Source organism: Scardinius erythrophthalmus (genome assembly GCF_964197995.2).
Source record: "Scardinius erythrophthalmus genome assembly, chromosome: 6".
In the NCBI taxonomy this organism is placed as follows: domain Eukaryota; kingdom Metazoa; phylum Chordata; class Actinopteri; order Cypriniformes; family Leuciscidae; genus Scardinius; species Scardinius erythrophthalmus.
The window spans coordinates 49444100-49454760 of NC_138226.1; the positions used below are offsets into that span (position 1 = coordinate 49444100).

Here is a 10661-nt window from a genome sequence, read left to right on the forward strand (position 1 = left end):
ATTTAAAGTATTAGTAATTGAACAAACACTAAACATCAAGATAAGTGATTGATAGGAAATAGAAGCTTAGTATATAATTTAGAACATGTAAAAATATCCACAATAAAAAGCAATTACCGTATACCTTTACAGTATAACTTATTTTAACATTTACAATTACATTTTATCCAAAGTGACTAACCAATTAAGATAATAATTAAAGATAATAAAAAGCAACAAGTGCAGTGACAAGTCCCAGTTAGTCTAGTACAGTACACATAGAAAGGTGGTTTTTTTTTTTTTTTTGTAACAAAGATTAAGTATTATTGGGTGAAGTGTTTATGAAAAAGATGGATCTTTAGCAGTTTCTTGAAAATGTGTTGCGTTGCGCCGGTCATTCCACCACCAGGAAACAGTCCAGGTAAATGTCAGTGAAAGTGGTTTTGTGTCTCTTTGGGATGATGGCACCACAAGGCGCCATTCACTTGCAGAGCACATGCTTCTGGAGACACACAGATCTGAAGTAGTGAGTTTAGGCATAGGGCTACCTTTAAAGACAACTCTTGCTGCAGCATCTGGATCAGTTGCAGAGGTTTGACTGACACTGGAAGAGCTGCCAGGAGGGCATTACAATAGCCCAGTCTGGATAGAACAAGAGAGTTGTGTAGCTCCGATAGGAAGGGCCTGATCCTCCTAATGATAAGGCAAATCAGCAGGATCACAGCAAGTATGTTTTGGCTGAAAGCTGAACCATAAGCAGTTCTGTCTTGGCAAGGCTGATTTAAAGGTGAAGGTCATTCATCCAGCAAGAATTTTCCATCAGGTAGGCTGAGATGCGAGCAGCAACCGTCAGATCATCTAGCTGGATTAAAAGATATGTGTCATTAAGATAGTAGTGATAGGAAAAGTCATGTTTCTAAATGACAGAGCCCCACTAAGCAAAATGATGTCCGAAAGACGTCTTTTCAATGTCTTTGTTACAAAAATCAAAGGTTGAAATGCCGTCCACTGAGGAGCCAGAATGAAAGTTATGAAGTCTTTTTTTGACGTGTTCTGCACGTCCGATATAGACGTTCATCGAACCTTCGTACAAGGTTAAAACTAGTTAAAATGTGGCCATTGTGGACATATTTCAACATCATTTATGGTCTCATTTAGACATAATTACTTTTATTATTGCTGTCAGATGATCTTAGTGAGAATTAACAGAGGTTTAGATGTTGATATTCGTTTAATTTGAAGTGTCACCATTGTGGCGATCCGTGTTTGCTTTAGTTGGGCTCTTGGTCCCCGTTCCTTTTATTTTAACTTTTCTTTGGCTGCTGTAACAGTGTGTTTGTGTAACACAATTGTTGTGGCAGAGAAAGCCTAGAAAAAGTTTGAGGTGTTATCAGTTCAATGTTGATGATGACATAATTATCACAAAAATGGGCCTTTAATATTGTGTTTAAAGTTTTGTGTTTATATTTGCCATTAATAACCAACAACCTTGTGGAACTGCATTATTGGTGAAGGTGTATTTATTTGAAGGTGTGTAAAAAGCATGTGCACATGATGTTTTGAGCAAGAGTATCATACAGTCACACACAGACATCAAGATTGTGCATATGATTTCCAACAATGGTGACAATTAAAAAAAAAGCTTCATGCTGCAATGCATGATGGGTAGCTTTCATAGTACAAAACTCATCCTTAATTCCCAAGCTTTTTTTGGTTGTCACCGTTGTTGTGATTCATATCCAAAATCTTGATGTCTGTGTGTGACTGTATGATACTCTTGCTCAAAACATAATGTGCACATGCTTTTTACACACCTTCAAATAAATACACCTTCACCAATAATCTAGTTCCAAAAGGTTGGTGGTTATTAACGGCAAATATAAACACAAAACTTTAAACACAATATTAAAGGCTCATTTTGTGATAATTATGTCATCATCAACATTGAACTGATAACACCTCATACTTTTTCTAGGCTTTCTCTGCCACAACAATTGTGTTACACAAACACACTGTTACAGCAGCCAAAGAAAAGCTCAAATAAAAGGAACGGGGACCAAGAGCCCAACTAAAGCAAACACGGATCGCCACAATGGTGACACTTCAAATTAAACGAATATCAACATCTAAACCTCTGTTAATTCTCACTAAGATCATCTGACAGCAATAGTCAAAGTAATTATGTCTAAATGAGACCATAAATGATGTTGAAATATGTCCACAATGGCCACATCTGAACTAGTTTTAACCTTGTACGAAGGTTCGATGAACGTCTATATCGGACGTGCAGAACACGTCAAAAAAAGACGTCATAACTTTCATTCTGGCTCCTCAGTGGACGGCATTTCAACGTCTGATTTTTGTAACAAAGACATTGAAAAGAAGTCTTTCGGACATAATTTTGCTTAGTGGGTAGTTAAAAAAATAATAAAAAAATAAAGAAAGATGGGTGGAATCTAACACAATCGTAATCTTGCTGTAGCAAATCCAAACCTTGTGCATACTTTTAGTGCAATCATATGGAATCAGAAGACTGTTATGAACATATGGAATCAGAACCGTTATGATTTTTATGTTTTAATGAATTCTTCCCATACCTTGTTTGCCATGATCATCTGCTTTCCACGTGACCTGAAATCACACACACACACACACACACACACACACACACACACACACACACACACAAGTTATTTTAAAACTCAGTATTAGATTTACACATGTCAGAATATGTTCCATTGGGACAATGCAAAAACTCAAATGACTATGATCTTGAAGCTGAGCTGGAAAGGCTAACAGTAATATTTTGAGCTGCCATGTGATTTTAGCTAAGTTACATTTATAGAAAGTAAAGTTAAATGAATATGATTTACTGTGACCTAGCTGCACACCTAGGTCCTAGGGGTTCATCATGTTGTATTCATATTCTAGTATTCCTGTTCTAGGCTTTCCTGTATCATCAACAAGTACCTTAAGTTACAGTATTTTGATTTCTTAACGGTCTTAATAAAGTTAGTCATGTTAACTATTACGAAATAAACAAAAGAAACACGGAAGGCCTATTTTTAGTAAAACTGTGGCTATTACAATGGTAAAAAATCAGCTAAAAACGTGTTTACTACAATTTTATTATAATAAAATAAAGTATTTTTTTAAGAGAAAAGTTTTCAGCTTCCAGACAGTGTTTCAAAATATCCCGCCATTTATTGATTTAATGTTACTGACTATCATAACGAAGATTTTATACACAATTATGGACTTTAATATGAATAACAAGTCTACTAAAGATTGTTTTAGGTCTTTAAGTTAATAAGTAGAGATGTGGGTTGGGTTCAACTGATCTTTCTTAACACAGATCGATAATTAAAAACGCATGCTGCATTTTCAGTGTTTTGCCCTGACCCAGTTATAACTGAACATCATTTAAGAATGCTAACGTTAGGGTCAGGGTATATTCTGGCAAACCGTTTGCCAATCACGTCTGGCAATCGGCAAAGCAAACTGTGGCACACGCCATTTACCAACAAGCGATGGGTAATTCGCAAAGGACAATGATATTTTCTGTTTCCCCAGCACGATACCATAGAACGGCATAAAGTAAGAGGTTTGAGAAGTAAGAGGCGGGGCACCAGTTAAAAAATTTCAAAGTTAAAGCTGTATGACTCTGCTGCTTTAAAAGACTTAAAGTTCACGCAAACTGGTAGCCTATTAATAGACCAGGTTTAGTCAAATATTGATTGTTTATAGCTGAATTAGTTATAAATTAGGCTGAATTAGGCTATATACAATTATACACAACCGATTTTATTGGTTTACAGCCTACAGCAATCCTACGCATGTAGGCTACACGTCTGGTACGAGTTTATGAATGATCTATGACGCTGTTTGGCCGTACTACAGAAATATTAAGTGATAACGATTTCAGTAACAATCAATTGGATAATGTTTTGATTAACTTACGAATCAAGTTTAGGGTGACCAGACGTCCCGAAAAATTCGGGACAGTCCCGAAATCTAAGCTGTTGTCCCGAATCCCGAATCCGGCCCTAATTGTCCCGAAAATTATACTAAAGCAAATTCTTATATTGTCTGATAAAACATTAAAAACTGTCCGTGGATGTTGAGTCGTCCTGCAGCCAGCCCCTGCCGGCTGCTTATTGGCTGCAGCATCTTTTTCTTTTTCTTTTTTTGAAGTTCAACAAAGATACCGTAGGCGCGAATTAAAATGCATTGATAAGCGAGCGCGAGTTGCCGCAGCCGCAAGTACAGTGAATGTGCAGGCAGCCAGTAAAGGAGTGATTGATTGGTCGCGGCACTGTGTGCAAAAAAAAAACTTCGGCCTAATGTCTGATGTTGGGTTACACAAAGCAAATCATCTACACAATTATTTCGTTTTCTTAGGCTATTTAATGACCGACAATTTCGTCATAATAATAATTTTGGCATAAGGCTTATTAGCGTTAGACTTATAGCCTGAAATGTCTGATTTACAACTGTTACAACAGTCTTTTTTTTTTTTTTTTTTTGATCACAATGACATTTGAGTTCATGATTTAAATATTGTTTTTTTGTGGCAGACTAAATATTAATGACAGACTGTTGATCTTTGAATAAAAATATGTTTGGTTCAGGTTTGAAAATTCATTTTATTATGGGCTATGTAGTCTAATATCATAGTAGGATGATATTACCACCCCCCAAATAGAACACAAGCCCTGCATGGCCATTGGGTTTTGTGCGTACAACGGGAATAAAAACCGCGCAGTGCTAAAATGTGAAAATAAATAAATAAATAAATATATATTTTTTTTTTACTAAAACAGATATTATGTCGATCTTTAGCAAATATTATTATGTAGCCTATAGGCTAAACGTGCTCAAGAGCGTATTTAAGCAATAGGCCTACATGTTATCACTTCTCTGCTGGGTATTGTATTATTTTATTATATTATAGGCTAATTGCACAGATTTACAGCTGTGTTTTTTATGGTTATGCAGCTAGCTATATGTGAGTGTTAATATTTGAAACCATTTTTATATACATTACACGCAGATTAAAACATGAACACACAATGCGGGGGTAGATAAATAAATAATTGGATTTTTTATGTCACAGTCGTAGGGCCTATGTGTCAGGTTTTAAAATCATCGGTGCCGTCACCAAGCGTTTGTTTGCAGCCGGTGTGAAAGCACAATGGGCACGCACGCGCAGCAAACGCTCTTCCGACGCGCCACTCAGGCGTGCTGTATGAAACCGGCCTTAAAATAATTGTAATGTGGCGATCGGGTGCGGATATCTATAAATCAGAGAAAATTATGTTGCGGGTGGGTGGCGGTGCATTATTAATTAGAAGCAGCCGATTCGGGTGACGTTTAATATGTTCCGCGCATCTATTAAACGATTAAGCTTTAGATGATTTTTTTTCCACAGAAAATGAATGACACAAAACCATTTAGCCTAAAACTTACCATACATACATGAAATAATAGCCTAGAATGCGTTATGCAATGATTTAATAAATTATGTTGGTTGGAAGTCTTATTTCTCTGATGATTGGCTACACTGAATTTCTGAAAATTTCTATAGTTCATAAAACGTCTTAAGTGTGGCTAGGCTACCCTGTACCATCTGGAAGCTTTACAGAATGGCCACCAGTTTGAGAACCACTATTAGGCTAAAATCTGTGTTAACGGACTTTACAATTATATTACAAAATGGAGGTGTGAACTTAGATATTAAATTCGATATTTTATTAAGATATTACATAAGAATGGGGTTGCTCATGCCAATATCTTATATCGTTGGATTCTTTATTGGATTATAGGGGAGAGCGGGGCACAAAGTAACGATTTTTGACTTTCTCAGTTTGTGTAAATCTACTTATGGTATTTTTTTCCCCCATATTAATTTACCACATGTCTAGTACAATTATGTGGTTTTGTTTTATTAATACAGTATATACTTTTTTCTTGATATACCCCGAAAGAATGGAAGTGAAATGTGACAACATGCCCCATAGGTGGGGTACATTGTAACATGTGTGGGGCACATTGTAACATGACCATATGACAGCTTAAAATGTTATCTGATCTAATAAAAAAAATATACAAAACAAACTAAAATATTTTATAAATAAAATACAATTAAAAAACGTTTTCATATAAAATAATGGCATTTTTTAATAATTAAATATAAACTCATTTTTGAGTTTTGACTACGAACACATGAAAACACAGCTATACATAGTTCAAAACAAATAATTAGTAATTTCTGAACATTGACTCTCAGTCAGTATTCACCCTTTTCTCAGTTTTCTCAATAAAATTAATAAAAGTATAGAATATAATAGCATATTTCTAATAGGGGCACATTGTAACGCAGTGTTACAACATGCCCTCGCCTGCACAACTGGGATTTAAACCCTGCTAGTGTCTTCTGCTAGTTAGCGAAGCATTAAAGAACTATCTCAACTGTTAAATAACATTTTAGAGATTAAAATAATATCAGATTTGTCTTATTTTAAATAAACACAAAAAAATAGAGATGAAAAATTAATTTAAGTAAGAAATTTACTTTTGCTATGGTTTAATAAATGTCTATGGATATCTTTCAAAAAAAAAAAAAAAAATACACAAAGTTTCGTCATTCAAGCATGTGCGGAAGTATTTAAAACAAGCGTGTTACAACTAGCCCCGCGTTAGGTTGTGCCCCGCGCTCCCCTAGGCTATATTCTATCTATGTTCCAAATATAATTGCGTTCTACTAATTCAGCTATAAACAATCAATATTTGACTAAACCTTGTCTATTAATACCTGTTTGCGTGAACTTTAACTTTGAAATTTTTTAACTGGTGCCCCGCCTCTTACTTCTAAAACCGCTTACTTTATGCCGTTCTATGGTATCGTGCTGGGGAAACAGAAAATAACATTGTGCTTTGCGAATTACCCATCGCTTGTTGGTAAATGGCGTGTGCCACAGTTTGCTTTGCCGATTGCTAGACGTGATTGGCAAACGGTTTGCCAGAATATACCCTGACCCGTTAGCATGGAAACTGTCTAACCACTTAACACAAATGTAATATAAAATATCGTACACACATGTAGTATGAGACTCTTACCTCAGCCGTTGATCGGTCGGGATGAGGTCCGCTGTGACGACGAACCAGGCTCACTGAAAAAGGGCGCATTATTTCTGGACTGACTGACAGACTACAAACAACTAATATGTGTTCAGCGCTCCTGCTCACGGCTGGCTGCTTCTGTCGAATACGATTATAGCTTTGAACCACTGTGATCACAATCCACGACTACTTCACGAGCGTAGACTGAAACTTCAAATCTCCCGCTTGCCCTTGACACAGATCGACGACAGAGACAGATCTGTAGCTAACTGTTGTGGGCGGGACTAGCAGCAACGAAACGTAATGGCGGATAATTTGAATCTGCGCGCGCGCGCGGGCACACACACACACACACACACACACACACACACATACATACAAACGCACACAAAGCCACGCAGATTTGGAAAAACGATTCATAAAAGACATAAAATATAGGCCTAAATGAAATTTTCGGGCAAATAGCCTACAAATGATGATCAAAATGAACATCTATTTGCAAGACAAAATTAAAAGACTATAAATAATTAAATAGGCTTGCCTAATGTGTGTACAAATCTTAAAACTCACTTTAACCCCCACATGCTTAATAATCTTTAAGGAAAACATGTTTAGTGACTGCTGATTTCTGCAGTTATACCTTATTTTCTTTGTTTTCTAATTCCACAGAAATAATCTGTAAAATATTACTTAATTTTTTATGTAAAATTACACATAACCCTATAAAATTACAGAGAATTTCCTTTCAAAAACGTAAAATTAATGTAAAACCAAAATAAAAGCAATTACCTGTAAATTTAATAGTGGACCTTTAAATTACAACAAATATCTGTAAAATAACAGGTATTCACTGTATAATGACAAAACGACAAAATTCTGTTAAAAAATACAGACCGTTTCCTGTAAATTTACAGTTTTTTTTTACAGTGTACAACTATTGGCCATACTATAGGCCTACTAATTAAAGAATGCATTTACGATGGCATCTCTGACAACACATCCAGCCTGTTGGAAATCTTGTTGCAGACAATTTGCTTCATGAGCCTCTTCTGCTTCTTGACCCTCTTCTTCGAGATCATCTTCCTCTTCGAAGGCAGAATACATCCCAGCTAACAAAAATAAGTTGTCAGAACGTTTTGCTAGCATTCCCATTAGGGTAGGAAAACGTTATTTCGGAATGTTTTTTAAACATTGAAAACGTCCAGTTTTTTAATGTATTAAGAACGTTTTTTCTTGGTTAATGTGAACGTTAAAGTAACATTCCATTCACTCATTTTGAAAATGTTATTAAAACGTTATTTCGGAATGTTTTTTAAACATTGAAAACGTCCAGTTTTTTTAATGTATTAAGAACGTTTTTTCTTGGTTATTAAAGGAACATTGCCTTCACTCATTTTGAAAATGTTATTAAAACGTTATTTCTGAATGTTTTTTAAACATTGAAAACGTCCAGTTTTTTAATGTATTAAGAACGTTTTTTCTTGGTTAATGTGAACGTTAAAGTAACATTCCATTCACTCATTTTGAAAATGTTATTAAAACGTTATTTCTGAATGTTTTTTAAACATTGAAAACGTCCAGTTTTTTTAATGTATTAAGAACGTTTTTTCTTGGTTATTAAAGGAACATTGCCTTCACTCATTTTGAAAATGTTATTAAAACGTTATTTCTGAATGTTTTTTAAACATTGAAAACGTCCAGTTTTTTAATGTATTAAGAACGTTTTTTCTTGGTTAATGTGAACGTTAAAGTAACATTCCATTCACTCATTTTGAAAATGTTATTAAAACGTTATTTCTGAATGTTTTTTAAACGTTGAAAACGTCCAGTTTTTTAATGTATTAAGAACGTTTTTTCTTGGTTAATGTGAACGTTAAAGTAACATTGCCTTCACTCATTTTGAAAATGTTATTAAAACGTTATTTCTGAATGTTTTTTAAACGTTGAAAACGTCCAGTTTTTTAATGTATTAAGAACGTTTTTTCTTGGTTAATGTGAACGTTAAAGTAACATTCCATTCACTCATTTTGAAAATGTTATTAAAACGTTATTTCTGAATGTTTTTTAAACGTTGAAAACGTCCAGTTTTTTTAATGTATTAAGAACGTTTTTTCTTGGTTATTAAAGGAACATTGCCTTCACTCATTTTGAAAATGTTATTAAAACGTTATTTCTGAATGTTTTTTAAACGTTGAAAACGTCCAGTTTTTTTAATGTATTAAGAACGTTTTTTCTTGGTTATTAAAGGAACATTGCCTTCACTCATTTTGAAAATGTTATTAAAACGTTATTTCTGAATGTTTTTTAAACATTGAAAACGTCCAGTTTTTTAATGTATTAAGAACGTTTTTTCTTGGTTAATGTGAACGTTAAAGTAACATTCCATTCACTCATTTTGAAAATGTTATTAAAACGTTATTTCGGAATGTTTTTTAAACGTTGAAAACGTCCAGTTTTTTTAATGTATTAAGAACGTTTTTTCTTGGTTATTAAAGGAACATTGCCTTCACTCATTTTGAAAATGTTATTAAAACGTTATTTCTGAATGTTTTTTAAACGTTGAAAACGTCCAGTTTTTTAATGTATTAAGAACGTTTTTTCTTGGTTATTGTGAACGTTAAAGGAACATTGCCTTCACTCATTTTGAAAATGTTATTAAAACGTTATTTCTGAATGTTTTTTAAACATTGAAAACGTCCAGTTTTTTAATGTATTAAGAACGTTTTTTCTTGGTTAATGTGAACGTTAAAGTAACATTCCATTCACTCATTTTGAAAATGTTATTAAAACGTTATTTCTGAATGTTTTTTAAACGTTGAAAACGTCCAGTTTTTTTAATGTATTAAGAACGTTTTTTCTTGGTTATTAAAGGAACATTGCCTTCACTCATTTTGAAAATGTTATTAAAACGTTATTTCGGAATGTTTTTTAAACATTGAAAACGTCCAGTTTTTTAATGTATTAAGAACGTTTTTTCTTGGTTAATGTGAACGTTAAAGTAACATTCCATTCACTCATTTTGAAAATGTTATTAAAACGTTATTTCGGAATGTTTTTTAAACGTTGAAAACGTCCAGTTTTTTTAATGTATTAAGAACGTTTTTTCTTGGTTATTAAAGGAACATTGCCTTCACTCATTTTGAAAATGTTATTAAAACGTTATTTCTGAATGTTTTTTAAACATTGAAAACGTCCAGTTTTTTTAATGTATTAAGAACGTTTTTTCTTGGTTATTGTGAACGTTAAAGGAATATTGCCTTCACTCATTTTGAAAATGTTATTAAAACGTTATTTCTGAATGTTTTTTAAACATTGAAAACGTCCAGTTTTTTTAATGTATTAAGAACGTTTTTTCTTGGTTATTGTGAACGTTAAAGTAACATTCCATTCACTCATTTTTGAAAATGTTATTAAAACGTTATTTCTGAATGTTTTTTAAACATTGAAAACGTCCAGTTTTTGTAATGTATTAAGAACGTTTTTTCTTGGTTATTGTGAACGTTAAAGTAACATTCCATTCACTCATTTTGAAAATGTTATTAAAACGTTATTTCTGAATG

At 33.6% G+C, this 10661-nt stretch overlaps 1 long non-coding RNA gene across 1 annotated transcript; it reads right to left on the bottom strand.

Annotated features, from left to right (window-relative positions):
- Positions 1-346: 346 nt before the first annotated feature.
- On the bottom strand, positions 347-7304 carry LOC308692095. Its single transcript, XR_014030298.1, has 3 exons — positions 7099-7304; positions 2577-2610; positions 347-841 (listed from the first exon to the last, which is right to left on the bottom strand). It is a non-coding gene; the product is annotated as an uncharacterized lncRNA (long non-coding RNA).
- Positions 7305-10661: the final 3357 nt, after the last annotated feature.